This window comes from Anomaloglossus baeobatrachus, chromosome 3 (assembly GCF_048569485.1).
Source record: "Anomaloglossus baeobatrachus isolate aAnoBae1 chromosome 3, aAnoBae1.hap1, whole genome shotgun sequence".
NCBI classification, from domain to species: Eukaryota; Metazoa; Chordata; class Amphibia; order Anura; family Aromobatidae; genus Anomaloglossus; species Anomaloglossus baeobatrachus.
In genome coordinates this window covers 78643746-78659134 of record NC_134355.1, presented here as the reverse complement: position 1 = coordinate 78659134, position 15389 = coordinate 78643746, and the positions used below count along the sequence as shown (strand labels likewise).

The 15389-nt window shown below is 46.6% G+C and overlaps 1 protein-coding gene across 1 annotated transcript in view; it reads right to left on the bottom strand.

The window, feature by feature from the left end:
- The window catches only part of APLF (aprataxin and PNKP like factor), a 292482-nt gene that overhangs the window by 259336 nt on the left and 17757 nt on the right, over window positions 1-15389 (bottom strand). The window lies entirely within an intron of this gene.

The following is a 15389-nucleotide window of genomic DNA, read 5'->3' as shown; positions in this document are numbered from 1 at the left end:
AGCGAGCCCCAAGGGGCACCACAGAAGTTGATAATGTTGAGCCATGAATACAATTTTTTTTTTCTCATTACAAAACTGTTACTTGAACCAGGTAGCTTTTTTTTCACAAGGGTATCAGGAAAAAATGCACCATAAAACGTATTGTGCAATTTCTCCTGAGTACGACGATACCTCATATGTGGTGGAAAGTAATTGTTTGGGCGCATGGCGGGGCTCAGAAGAGAAGGAGCGCCATTTGACAGCAAAATTGGTTGGAATCATTAGCGGACGCCATGTCACGTTTGGAGACCCCCTATGGTGCCTAAACAGTGGAGCTCCCCCACAAATTACCCCATTTCGGAACTAGACCCCTCAAGGAATTTATCTAGATGTTTGGTGAGCCCCTTGTACCCTCTGGGGCTCCACAGAAGTTGATAACGTTGAACCGTGAAAATTATTTTTTTTTTTTTTAACCACAAAATTTTTGTATCAACCAGGTAGCTTTTTTTTTACAACGGTTTCAGGAAAAACTGCGCCATAAAACGTATTGTGCAATTTCTCCTGAGTACGCAGATACCTCATATGTGGTGGAAAGTAATTGTTTGGGCGCACGGCGGGGCTCAGAAGAGAAGGAACGCCATTTAACTTTTCAAACACACAGACGCGGTACAATGATCGGCCGCTGCAGGATGCACGGTCGGATGAGATACAAAAAGCGTTGGGGATACGGAAAAAAAAAAAGGTCACGCCAAAAATTGAGCAGGGATGCAGATCCGTTATGTGCATCCCTGATCAGCGCTTGGCGGGACGCACGGACGGACGCGATACAAAAAGCGTCGTGAATACGGAAAAAGTCACGCCAAAAATTGAGCAGGGATGCCGATCCGTTATCTGCATCCCTGATCAGCGCTCGGCGGGACGCACGGACGGACGCGATACAAAAAGCGTCGTGAATACGGAAAAAAGTCACGCCAAAAATTGAGCAGGGATGCCGATCCGTTATCTGCATCCCTGATCAGCGCTCGGCGGGACGCACGGACGGACGCGATACAAAAAGCGTCGCGAATACGGAAAAAAGTCACACCAAAAATTGAGCAGGGATGCCGATCCGTTATCGGCATCCCTGATCAGCGCTTGGCGGGACGCACGGACGGATGAGGTGTAAAAATGGACAGGATACAAGAAAAAAAAAAAAAAAAAAAAAGTTATACTCACAGTACCAGGAGGATCACTGACCAGAAGAGCTGCAGAGGAACAAGAAGGCAGTGAGATGGACAGCTTTACAGGAGCAGCAGGCAGAACGTTGAACAGATCAGCAGAAGGACCCAGCGATGGAGGCAGATGTGATCGGACCAGTGAAGACCTCGGACGACCCGTGAAGGCAGGTAAGAGGACGTCGGGGGGGAGCAGAGGGGGATGGGGGGGATGGGGAGAGGGGGGGCAGATGGGGGGGGCAGAGGGAGAGCAGAGGGGGCGGAGAAGCAAAAGCAGAAGGAAGGAACCTTGGAAGCAGATGACAGAGGAGGCAGGCAGAGCGCGTGGGGAGCAGATCGGGATGCCGGGGGGCAGATCGGGGCGTAGGGGGGGCAGATCGGGGCGTAGGGGGGCAGGGGCCTTCACGGGAGCGCGCAGGGGCCTTCACGGGAGCGCGCAGGGGCCATCGCCGAAGCGCAATACTTACCATTGGAGCAGGCGCGGTGACAGCAGAGGCGGCGTCTGCGGCGGCAGCAGCGGTGGCGTGGTACCAAAAGTACCAGCCACACCACGCTGCAGACATGTTGGGGGAGGGTCCCCAGACCAGGACAGGCCTGGGGAGGGCGGCCACCTCCAGATCAGACCGCCCCACTGCACACTGATTGGAGCGATTGCGCGTCATAGCACGATCGCTCCAATCAGTGCTGCAGGGGCTGGGGGCGACATGTTTGAGGTCCACCTATGATATGCTGCAGCAGCTGCGGCATCTCATAGCTGGATCTCACAGGATCGCACTAATTCCGGCATTATTTTTGCCGAAATTAGTGCGAACGATGTGGTTGGCGGTTCAGATTTGAACAGCCAATCACATCGATCGCCTATGGGGGGTGGCGATGCCACCCCCCCTGGGGTCAAGCAAAGGTCCCCTGCTGTAAGAAACAGCAGGGGACATCATTTGAAAGCCGTTGCTATGGCCACGGCAATCAAATGAAGTTTAGGCAGTAAAATTACGTCCCTGGTCGTTAAGTCACGTTAAAATAGGACGTAATTTTACTGCCCGCGGTCGTGAAGGGGTTAATTCTGAGATAGTAGATAGATAGACAGAAGAATAGATAGAGGGATAGATAGATAGATAGATAGAGGACAGATCGCTACATTTCCCACGGTCGGCAGTGAGTTCACATTACCGGCCGTGGGAAATGACCGGTAATTACCTCTGCTGTTTGCTGCATTCATTCAGCGCTGTGTCTGTGACAGTCGCGGCTGGATGTAAGCAGCGCAGGACCTGTGGATTATGCCGGAGCGGTGGATTACGTCGGAGCTTTGTTTTGGGAGGGGTTAATAAAATGGTGAACGAGGCTTGTTTGTTTTATTTAAAATAAAGGATTTTTCTGTGTGTTTTATTCACTTTACTTACGGGTTGATCATGTCAGCTGTCTCATAGACGCTGCCATGATCAAGCCTGGAGTTAATGGCGGTGATCCACCACCATTAACCCCTTGTATTACCCTGCTGCCACTGCTACACGGCGGCAGGAAGAGCCGGGGGACACTCCGGTGCTGCCACATAATGCATGCGACAGTGCCGGGGCAGCTGCGGCTGATATTCTCGGCTGCCGGAGGGGGAGTGAGGCGGGGGGCATTATCCCTGCCCCTCTCCCTCCCCAGCCTGAGAATACCAGGCCGCCGCTGTGTGCTTACCTCGGCTGGAAGGTAAATATGCAGCGGAGCCCACGTTCTTTGTTTTATATTTCCGTTTTCTTTCTATGTGTGTTCTATGTGTCTGTGTCTGTGATCTATGTCTGTGATGTCTGTGTGTGTGATCTGTGTATTTGTTTACTCTCTGCACGGCTTCCTCTTCCTGTAATGACATCACTTCCCTGCAAAACCGCAGACAGGCGATGTACATTACCGGAGGTAAACCGCGAAATACCGCAGGGAATAACGCAGGAAAACGCAGTAAACCGCACAGATTTTGCTGCCTGCGTTATTCCCTGCGGGATTTCACGATAACATTGGAGTCAATGGAGTGAAATCCCGCAGCGACATGCGGAAAAGAATTGACATGCAATTGTTTTTGCTGCGGGAATACCGCAGCAAAACATGCAGCTGTCAAATTCCGCCTAGTGCGCACAGGATTTTTTTTGCCCATAGGTTTTGCTGGTGATTCACTGCAGAGATGTTATGAACATTTTCTGCAGTGAAACATGCAGCAAAACCGCAAAAAATCTGCGGCAAAATCCGGTAAGTGCGCACATAGCCTTAATGCTTCAATTCAGGGAGGACGCAGAGGCATAGACCCTCCCCATTACTAATCTAGGGCTTACTGGCAGCTGTGGGCTGTAATTAACCACAAATCTTAAAGAATTAATGAATGAAGGAATGAAGGAATAAAAAAGCAGCATGTCTTTACTCTAATTTACCTATAGCCAAGATAAGCAAACGGCTAGAGGCTGTAGCCTGTAGCAGTATACAGACAAGTAAAGTTTGTGAAATACACTGTTACTTGATTGATACGTGCTACAGAACATCTAATAGATGGGTTGGATTTTCCTAATTATTCCCGCCCCTATCTGCCTGTCCTTCATCCCCCCACCCCGTTGTCCTTCCTCCCTCTACCTGTAATAACAGACAGGGGGGAAGGAAGGACAGGCAGGCTGACAGGGGTGGGAATAACCCGACCCACCTATTCAATATTCTGTTGCACCGCTTATCAAATAACAGTGCACTTCACAAACTTTACTTGCCTGTATTTCAGAAACTATATATATTTAATCTCGCAACTAAAGAAATGTAAACAATCAGCATGATAGTGCCAGTATAGCACTGGCTTTAGTTTAAATAGGAAAATCCCTAACAAAATAAAAAAAGATATTTGAAAAAATTACACTGACAAAGAAAACGTACAGGAATGTTATTTATTAAAGGGAACCAATCACCAGGATTTTCGTATATAAAGGTAAAACCAGTGCTATACTGGCACCATCAGGCTGATTCTATACGTACCTGTAGTGGTCAGCTCGGATGTATAGGTTTTGAAATCCAGAAAATAAAAGTTTATAAAATTAGCCGCTTGTTGAGTGGCAGTTTCAATGGAGCAGATCATATATTCATAATTATCCCCTCCCCCTGTTATAATTAGCATAAGTATTATACAAACAATTCACTTTGTTGAAGGACCTGTGTGAGATCATACCCATGTGACCTGGTATCCAGCTTTGTTGGCGGAGGTCCCGCCTCTTCTGGTCACATGGGTATGACCTCACACAGGTCCTGCAACAGACAAAATGGATCGTTTGTATAACACAACTGTCACTCAACAAGCAGCTCATTTTATAAACTTTACTTTTTTGGATTTCAAAACCTAAACATCCCAGCTGACCACTACAGGTATGTATAGACTCAGCCTGATAGTGCCAGTATAGCACTGGCTTTAGGCTATATACAAAAACCCTGGTGATTGGTTCCCTTTAACTTATTTTGGTGTCATACAATGGGCAGCACGGTGGCTCAGTGGTTAGCACTGCAGCCTTGCAGCGCTGGGGGTCTTAGGTTCAAATCCCACCAAGGACACCATCTGCAAGGAGTTTGTATGTTCTCCCCGTGTTTGCATGGGTTTCCTCCGGGTTCTCCGGTTTCCTCCCACACTCCAAAGACATACAGATAGGTACTTTAGATTGTGAGCCCCAATGGGGACAGTGTTGCCAATGTATGTAAAGTGCTGTGGAATTAATAGCGCTATATAAATGAATAAAATTATTATTATGATTAATTATGACTAATGGCAGTACATACACTGCTGGACGGATGTATCTACGGAGCTGCTGCTATCTATGGGTTGCACATGGGGTTTTTTTTGTTTGTTTTTTTTTAATATGAAAATATCAGATTTGACATTTGATGAAAAGTTTAGAAAAAAAACTTTGTTTTTTAATTCAAACTTGTAATGTTTCATACAAATAAAACGAAGTTTTTTTCTAAACTTTATCAAATCTCAAATTTTCATATAAAAAAAAAAAAAAAACAAAATACATAGACCTAAATTTACTGCTAACAAGGTTCAAAATATCACAAAAGTAAACAAAAAATAGCATTCACAGAAAGACTGAAATCTGATGGAATAAACCAGCGTTCCCTCCTCATGTAGCGACACTTGTCGGGCTGGGTCACTACGGGGCTACAACTAAGGAGCCGTTCTGAGTGTTGATTTCCCTCACTGTTCCTCTGTTTCTGGAGATGGAATATTATTTCCCCACTGCCCGGTGTTGTTTGTCCCTATAGTTTTTTTGTTTTATTTTAGTTTGTTTTCAGTTCCAGAGAGCATCTCATGGGTCACCGCATGTTCTTATTTCTGAACAGTCAGTAATGAGGCAGGCTGTTTGGCGCATACATTTGGTGTGAGCCTATTACATCTGCTTGTATGTTCATCATATTCTGCCCAACTCCCGGGGGCTCGCAGAGCGCTGCAATTGAAATCTGCTTCCCAGTGAGCAAAAATGGCTAATTTCCGTACTACATTTCCAATAATTTGCCCGCTTTATAGTTGATACAATAGGATTCTTAAAAAAAAAAAAAAAAAGTTTCAGCAACTTTGCACATAGTACATTTAGCGAGTGATATGAGTAATTTAATGGAGCATTATTCATACACAGCTTTTTTTTCTAAAATGCTGCTGTTAGGCCTTTTCCCCAGTGGAAACCGAAGCAATTTGACTGTTCTAATACACAAGGTGAGCAGAGTAAGGCTATATTCACACAGGACGTTTTTGCAGTGTTTTTTTTCCTTAACAAAACCTAATCTTGTGGCAGGATGTCTCCTGGGAGTCATCTGCTGTTTTGGTGCTTTTTTTTTTTTTTTTTTTTTTACACAGAATTTTTATGGGCTGTCAAGACCAGCAAGGGTTCAAGAGTACCCAAGTGCTGTGCTGGGCCGAGATTGACCTGGATTTGGCACTTGGGTAGTAAAAAAAAAAAAAACAAGCGCACTATACTTACCAGTCTCCAGTAGATGCTAGAGTGTATGGGCTCCTTCCAGGTATGAGGTCTTCAACAGGCCCTTATCACACGGGGGGGGGGGGGGGGCGAAGCATGATTGTAGTGGCAGGGAGAGAACATCTCCAAGCTCATTAAGCAAGCCGCTCACACCCACTAACCTCGAAGGAGCCCATACATTCTAGGATCATCGTACCTGCTCCCGCGGCCCCGCCTACTTCCGGTGCTGCTCATTAGCCTCATGCATATTCACTGCTTCCCCCTCTCCACTGGAGCCTGTGGATCAATTGGGCAGTAAAATAATAAATAAAAAAAAAAAAAGCTGACGTAGGGTCCCTTCATATTATGCTACCCAGCACAGATAAAGCCTGCAGCCCCCAGCTGTGCATCAAAATAAGAGGGACCCTATGCTGTTTTTTTAATTATTTAAATAAATAATTTAAATTAAAAAAAACAACATCGTGCGGATCCCCCAAATTTTGATACCAAGCCAAGATAAAGCCCACAGCTGGGGGCTGGTATTCTCAGGCTGGAGCCTCCCAGCTTAAAAATGTCAGCCAGCAGCCGCCCAGGATTGTCACATCCATTAGATGCGACAATCCCAGCACTTTACCTGGCTCTTCCCGAATTGCCCTGGTGCGGTGGCAATCGGGGTAATAAGGGGTTAATCGCTTTGTCACACTCTCAATCTTTATAGAGAGCTATAGTGCATGCAGATTCTAACACAATGTCACATGGGCTCTGGAAACGTCGCTTCACACGTCGCTGGAACAGTGGCTGCACCAGAGGGGATTATAGACTTATTTATTTTTACAGGGTCAAACAAGGGCAATGAGAAGGCATTGTCCAAGTAGTGGACAACCCCTTTAAAGCGGTTGTCCGTTTTTTTTACACTGATGGCTTATCTGTAGGATAGATAATCAATGTCTGATCGGCCAGGGTCCTACACTTTGCACCTATGCCGATCAGCTGTTATCGGTGCCAGCAGCAGCAGCCAGAAATGCTCAGCTTTGGAGCTGCCCAGTGTTCAGATAGCGGCCACGGCCGGGTACTGCACAGTCACCTCCTATTCAAATCAATAGGAGGCAGAAATCAGTATCCGGCCACAGCCGCTATCCAAAGACTGAGCATTTCCGGATGCCTGCTGCTTATCAGTGGGGATGCCGGGTGTCGGACCCCGTCCTATCAGACATTGATAACCATTCCTAAGGGGTACTTTACACACTGCGACATCGCTAGCGATGTCGAGCGCGATAGCTCCCGCCCCCGTCGCTCGTGCGACATTTGGTGCACATTATCGAACATTATCGCTACAGCAGCGTCACACACACATACCTGGTCAGCGACGACGCTGTGACCGCAGAACAATCCCTCCCTCAAGGGGGAGGTGTGTTCGGTGTCATAGCGACGTCACTGCGGCGTCACTAAGCGACCGGCCAATAGAAGCGGAGGGGCGGAGAGGAGCGGAACGTAACATCCCGCCCACCTCCTTCCTTCCGCATTGCCGGTGGACTCAGGTAAGGACATGTTCGTCGCTCCCGCGTTGTTACACATAGCGATGTGTGATGCCGCAGGAACGACGAACAACATCGTACCGGTGGCAGCAGCGATATTAAGGAAATGAACGACGTGTCAACGATTACCATTTTGGAACGATTTTGCGATCGTTGATAGTCACTCATTAGTGTTACACACTGCGATGTCACTATCGGCGCCGGATGTGCGTCACTAACGACGTGACGCCGACGATATATCGGTAGCGATGTCGCAGCATCTAAAGTACCCCTAAGGATAGGCCATCAGTGTTAAAGTAGTGGACAACCTCTTTAATATTTATTCCTTTTAGGGAATATTTTTTTTTTACCCTGCACAAGCATCTCAATAATATCAAACAAGATTTTTCCAAAACATGGACAACCTGTCTTTAAACACTATAATCCGCATGAGCGCTGCAGTCAATCATCAGCCACTGGAACAGCACCAGTGGGGGAGGAAAGTTTTGTTTTGTTTTTTTTGTACCATATACTGGGGACTTCTTTATTTAAGGGCTCATTCACATGACCGTTCCATATGTCCTGGTCAGTTCCTGTTTTTTTTGCGGACCCTCGGACAGGACCATCTTTTCAATGTCTTTTGTGTAGGATCGGATGGTATACGGTTGCACTTCCATGTGCATCCGATCCTACAAAAAAAAACAAAAAAAAAAAAAACAAACATCGGATGCCGTATGTCCGTTCCGTTATTATGGAACATGTCCTATTCTGTTCCGTAATAACGGACCGTGACTCAATACAAGTCAATGGGTCCGCAAAATCCCTGGAAGCCGCATAGAAGCATTTCTGTGTAACCTCTGTCGAGTGCCCATGCAGTCTGTGTTCTGCTCCCTGCCAGCCCCGCGTCTGCCCGCACTGCAGCGTGTCAGCGTCTGCCCGCACTGCAGCGTGTCAGCGTCTGCCCGCACTGCAGCGTGTCAGCGTCTTCCCGCACTGCAGCGTGTCAGCGTCTGCCCGCACTGCAGCGTGTCAGCGTCTGCCCGCACTGCAGCGTGTCAGCGTCTGCCCGCACTGCAGCGTGTCAGCGTCTGCCCGCACTGCAGCGTGGGCAGCCGCGGGGATGACGAGCACTGCTGTCAGGAGGTTAGAAGAGATCATTACCTGCTGTGACAATCTCCTGCTCTCCTGACGTCAGCGCTCACTGCCTTCTATGCCCGCCGCATTCTCATGTCATGTCTAGCGGGCGGCCCGAGACTGTCACTAGCGGTGACATCACAGGCTCCCGCGATACTGCCGAGAATGCGGCGGGCATAGAAGTCAGTGACAGCGCTGACGTCAAGAAAGCAGGAGATCGTCACAGCAGGTAATGATCTCATCTAACCTCCTGACAGCAGCGCTCATCATCCCCTGCAGTGACCTGGGCTGACCTAATTATGTTAGCTCAGGTCAGTGCACTGCTCTCCCAGCCAATGGGGAACATTCTGTTCTTCATTGACTGGGACAGTGACTATGGTATGGATCGTCGTGAGACCTCCTTACTGGATTACGCCGCACCCGGATTTGATTGTTCTTTTCAATAAATTGGTGAAAGAGGGAATTTTTTGGGGAGTGCTTTTTCAAATAAAACTTTTTTTGTTGTCTATTTTTTTTTTTTTATTACTGACTGGGTTGGTGATGTCGGGTATCTGATAAGACGCGTGACATCACTAACCCTAGGGGTTGCCGCCAGGTGACATTACACATTTGGCATCAACCCCATATATTACCCTGTTTGCCACCGCACCAGAGCAACGGGATGAGTTGGGGCAAAGCGCCAGGATTGGCACGTCTAATGGATGCACCACTTCTGGGGCGGCGGTGGCCTGCTATTTTTAGGCTGGGGAGTGTCCAATAACGGTGGACCTCCCTAGTCTGAGAATACCAGACCACAGCTGTCCGCTTTACCTTGGCTGGTGATCCAATTTGGGGGGGGACCCCACGTTTTTTGTTTTAAATTATTTATTTAAATGTAAAATAACAGCGTGGGGTGCCCTCTGTTTTGGATTACCAGCCAAGGTGAAGCTGCCAGCTGTGGTCTGAAGGCTGCAGCCGTCTGCTTTACCCTAGCTGGCTACAAAAGATAGGAGGGACCCCACGTTGTTTTGTTTTGTTTTTTTCTGGCTAAATACAAGGGTAAGCACCGTTTAGTGCCACATGAAAGTCACTAAAGGATGCCAAGCTTAGAATATGCAGTGTGGTAGGACATTATATGTCTGTCTTTCTCATCTATTATCTCCCTATATATCTATCCCTCTATTCATTCATTCACTCATCCATCCATCTAGCCTTCAATCCCTCTATCTATCCATCTCTATATCTACCCATCTATTTATCTTTGTAGCTGCTTCCGTTTTTTGCGGTCCACAAAAAACGGAAGGCACACGGATGACACACGGACCGTATACGGATCGGAACGGATGTCATACGGATGCACCCGTGAAAAAAAATGGACTTTTTTTGCAGACTGCAAAAACAGAACGGTCATGTGAATGTAGCCTAAATGGAATCACTGTCCAGTTAGTTCTGGAGATCTGCAGCAATAACCCCTGGTCAGTCTAGGGCTGTGGAGTCGGAGTCGGAGTCGTGGAGTCGGAGTCGGAGTCGGAGCTCATTTTGGTGGAGTCGGAGTCGGAGTCGGTATAAAATGCACCGACTCCGACTCCTAAAATATATAATAAATTGGGGACAGGAGTGCAATGCAGAATGTGCTGAATATTTTACTAAATAACAACATTTAGTATAATGCTTATATTTAAGTGAAAAATTTATTGTAGTACAATGTGAACATCAGACATTTAATTGTTTTTATGATACAATAATCAAGATATTTGGATAGAACATAAAATATTTATTGGAATACAACTTTAGAACACAAAAAAACTAATAAATTGTAAATATGTAATATATATAATATATATATATATATACAGTGTATATACACACACACAAGATATATATGTAATCTACTGTATATTACATAGTGTATTACATATTTACAATTTATTACAGTTTTTTGTGTTCTAAAGTTGTATTCCAATAAATATATTTTATGTTCTATCCAAATATCTTGATTATTGTATCATAAAAATTATTAAATGTCTGATGTTCACATACACATATTCATGTACTACAATAAATTTTTCACCTAACTATAAGCAATATATGTAGGAGTCGGAGTCGGAGTCGGAGTCGGTGCAAGAGAATTTGAGGAGTCGGAGTCGGAGTCGAAGGTTTGGCTTACCGACTCCACAGCCCTGCAGTCTATATTTATGAAAGTCAGATCTAGAAAAAAATCCCTATAAATATGATAGTAATAACAGTAAAGAAAGATTACAAACAAGGATAAATATTACATCTGGCTATGTGGGCACATATATAACTACATAGCCAAGATATAGGAAATGTAAGTGGAGGACAGCATGCAGTTAGGGTTAAAAAAGAAAAAACACCTGTAAGTCTCTTATCTTTGTGCAGCTACTGTTGTTTACCTAAACAAAAGGGTTTATTACACTGTGATTAGCATTAGAGGACTAGGAAGTCCCATGCCACATTGTCCAGCATCTCACAGTCAATGTGCACTCTCTATTAGGAGCCTGGTGTGGGCAAAGCAGCCGCCTCTGCTCGGCTAAATTCAATGCTTTGATTATGTGATGTAGGCTAAACCCAGTAATCAGTTAAACATGGTAAGCTTCAGAATCTCTTTCCCTACAAAATGCTGCTTTTACATGAAGTGGCAAAAACCTGCTGACAAATTCCCTTTAAGGCTACTTTCACACATCCGGTTTGAGCACTGCGGCTCAATCCGGCTGTGAAAACTATGCAACGGATGCGGCGAAAACACCGCATCCTTTGCATAAGTTTTTACATGCGGCCCGTCCGGTTTTTTCCGGTTGCGGCATGCTACTGAGCATGCGCAGTGGAAAAAACCGCATGCGGCGACCAGATGCGTTTTTTTCCGCATCGCGCCGCATCCGGCCTCCATAGGTATGCATTGAAAAATGCGCCGCAGCGGCCGGATGCGGTGTTTTTTGCCGGAGCAAAAAACGTTGCAGGGAACGTTCGATCCGGCCGCGGCATCGGCTAAATCTGCCGCATGCGGCAAAAACCGGACTGAACGCAAGCCCCTGCGGCACAATACGGCACTAATGTAAGTCTATACAAAAAAAAACGCAACCGCCGGCGTTACAAAAGGAGTTTTTATCTTAAAAAGATCAGCAAAGAAATCAGCCTGGCTATAGTAAAATGAAGAGGATGGATGACCTGTCTCTGCAACTGCCATACTAATAACTGCGCAGCAGAATCGTCTGCTTCTTGGCGACAATAAAGCAACGCCCGCCTCACCCCCATATTATTCTGTTATGACAGCATTTGGTAGTTTAGAGGCACGAGGCATTGACTGGAGAGATGACGTACACCAGGAGAAGATGCAGATCTGTCACTGTGAACATTCTTATCAAGAGCTAGATGGCAAAATGTCCAGCTTCAGCGCACAATTTCTTACTGCGTCCTAAGATACACAATGGGGATGTTAACGTGTGGAAATATCAGCTCAGAAAAGCAAAAACCTTATTCCTGAGCATCAGCTCCACATTCTGTCATTTCAGGCTGAATGATTAATAGGGACTCGGCTGGTGGTCTATAGAGGGGCCCAGTCACACGGAAATGATGGATGTTAAGAGAGATTACATTTCTCTGCAATGGTAAACCTGTCACATTGCACATGCAGTCTGATCTGTGGTCAGCATAACATAGAGAAGAATGATAGAGAGGGTTGTTGGAAAAGATTCAGTAAGGCCTTGTGCGCACTAGGCGTTTTTAGCGGCATTTTTTACCGCGTTTTTGTGCTGAAAACGCAGTGACATTGCTTCCCCAGCAATGTCTATGGGTTTTCAGAAGTGCTGTCCGCACACAGCGTTTTTTTGTAGCTGCGTTTTTGTGGTGACCACAAAAATGCAGCATGTCAATTATTTCTGCGTTTTTCACTGCGTTTTTCCCCCATTGAGTTCAATGAGATGTTCAACAACGCAATGAAAAACGCATATAGCTGCGTTTCTACGACTAAAAACGCAGCTATAAACGCAAGGGGTGGGCAGTAAAGTGACGTGTACAGGAAGAGGATTCCTTCTGTTGGTAAACACAGAAGCATGAATCCTCCCGGCACCGTCACCGCTGCGTCCACAACCCGCCCGGTGCCATGTCAGCTCCATGCGGCGCCATGTCTGGGCGGGAGGTGGAGGCAGCGGCGAAAACAAAAGTGAACAGTAGAAAAAAAAAATGTCATATATACTCACCTGTCTGCAGGGTCCCGGTGCCATGCCCGCTCCCAGCTCCTGTCCCGGTACCACCGCTTTGGCTGTGTGCAGTCTCCCCGGGGCACGTACGAAGCTTGCAGGACGGTGGATCACCTGATGCAGTCACATGACGCATCAGCTGATCGTAATTCTCGCGGTGTCGCCGGCTTTTTCGCACCCGGCCGGCTATCAGCTGATCCTGCCGTCAGGGGACTTCATCAGCTGATTACCGGCAGCTCCTGCAGCGATGGGACGGGATCAGACTCTCATCCGATCGCTGCAGGAGCTACCGGTAATCAGCACAGACGTGAGTATTTATTTTTTTTTTTTGCACTGATGCATCAGCTGATTGTATAATCTGCTTTTATACAATCAGCTGATGTGTGATGTGATTCACGTCCTTTAACCTGACACATCATCTGATCGCTTTGCCTTCCAGCAAACCGATCAGATGATATTGGATCCGGATTGGACGGCGCGGGACCCTTAACCCAGGATTACTGCGGAGGGGGGGGGGTTCTTTATTTCAATAAAGATGGAGTCACTAATTGTGTTGTGTTTTATTTCTAATAAAAATATTTTTCTGTGTGTTGTGTTTTTTTTTTTATCATTACTAGAAATTCATGGTGGCCATGCCTAATATTGGCGTGACACCATGAATTTCGGGCTTAGGGCCAGCTGATAATATACAGCTAGCCCTAACTCCATTATTACCCAGCGAGCCACAGTCACCAGGGTAGCTGGAAGAGTTGGATACAGCGCCAGAAGATGACGCTTCTATGAAAGCGCCATTTTCTGGGGTGGCTGCGGACTGAAATTCGCAGTGGGGGTGCCCAGAAAGCATGGGCACTCTGCACTGCGGATTCTAATCCCCAGCTGCCTAGTTGTACCTGGCTGGACTCAAAAATTGGGCAAAGCCTATGTCTTTTTTTTTTTTTAATTATTTCTTGAAATTCATGAAATAAAAAAATTAAAAAAAAAAAAAGGGCTTCCCTATATTTTTGATTCCCAGCCGGGTACAAATAGGCAGCTGGGGATTGGGGGCAGCCTGTACCTGCCTGCTGTACCTGTCTAGCATACAAAAATATAGCGAAGCCCATGTCATATTTTTTTTCTTTTTGGGCAAAAAACTCCTGCATACAGTCCTGGATGGAGGATGCTGAGCCTTTTAGTTCTGCAGCTGTCTGCTCTCCTGCATACAATGAACATTTTGAAGAAGGAAATTACATCAGACCTTTTTTTTTTTTTCCATCAACAATCTTTAATGGCATTGTGCACTGATTAAAAACACAGTAAGCAAAAACGCAGCAAAAAAACGCACCAAATCGTGGTAAAAACGCATGCGTTTGTCGCGTTTTTAGCCGCGGGTGCGTTTTTTTGAGATAAAAACGCAGCGTGAATGAAAAAAACGCCTAGTGCGCACATACCCTAAAACTTCTATTCTAATCAGTGAAAACCCTCGTTCTTGTATTATGAGTGTCCAGTGGGGGTCCAACTAGTGATTGACAGCTATCACATCATACACGGAAGACCGTCAGTCACGTTATAAGACCGCCTAGTGGACTCGTGCAGAAAAACTACAGAGATGTTAACTAAAGCACCACTCCAGTATGGGGGGAGTTTCACTGCTGGAATGGAGCACTAAACCAAATTCTCCACATCACAGTCTAATGCTGGCGTCACACGAGACGATATATCGTGCGATTGCACGAGCGATCGCACCCGCCCCCGTCGTTTGTGCGTCACGGGCAATTAGTTGCCCGTGGCGCACAAAGTCGTTAACTCCCGTCACACGTACATACCTTCCGCACGACCTCACTGTGGGTGGCGAACATCCTCTTCCTGAAGGGGGAGGGACGTTCAGCGTCACAGCGACGTCACAGCAGCCGGCCAATAGAAGAGGAGGGTCGGAGATGAGCGTGACGTAACATCCCACCCACCTCCTTCCTTCCGCTTTGCCGGCGGCCGCAGGTAAGCTGTGTTCGTCATTCCCGGGGTGTCACACGGAGAGATGTGTGCTGCCACGGGAACAACGAACAACCGGCGCGCAGAAGGAGGACCGACATTTTGAAAATGAACTTCGTGTCAACGAGCAACGATAAGGTATTTTTGCTCGTTCACAGTCGTTCGGAGGTGTCACACGGTACGATATGTCATACGATGCCGGATGTGCGTCACTAACGATGTGACCCCGCCGACATATCGCACGATATATTGTACTGTGTTACGCCGGCATTAGGGTGCGCTCACACGAGCGTGAAAATCGTAAAATCTCGCATTTTACTCTGACGAATGTTAGTCAACGAGGGAGAGCAGTAGGTCAGCTTTTCTCACATCTAGATTCTGGATACGACAAAAGTCGCAGCATGCTGTGTTTTCATCTGTGAAATAGCCGAGAATCGC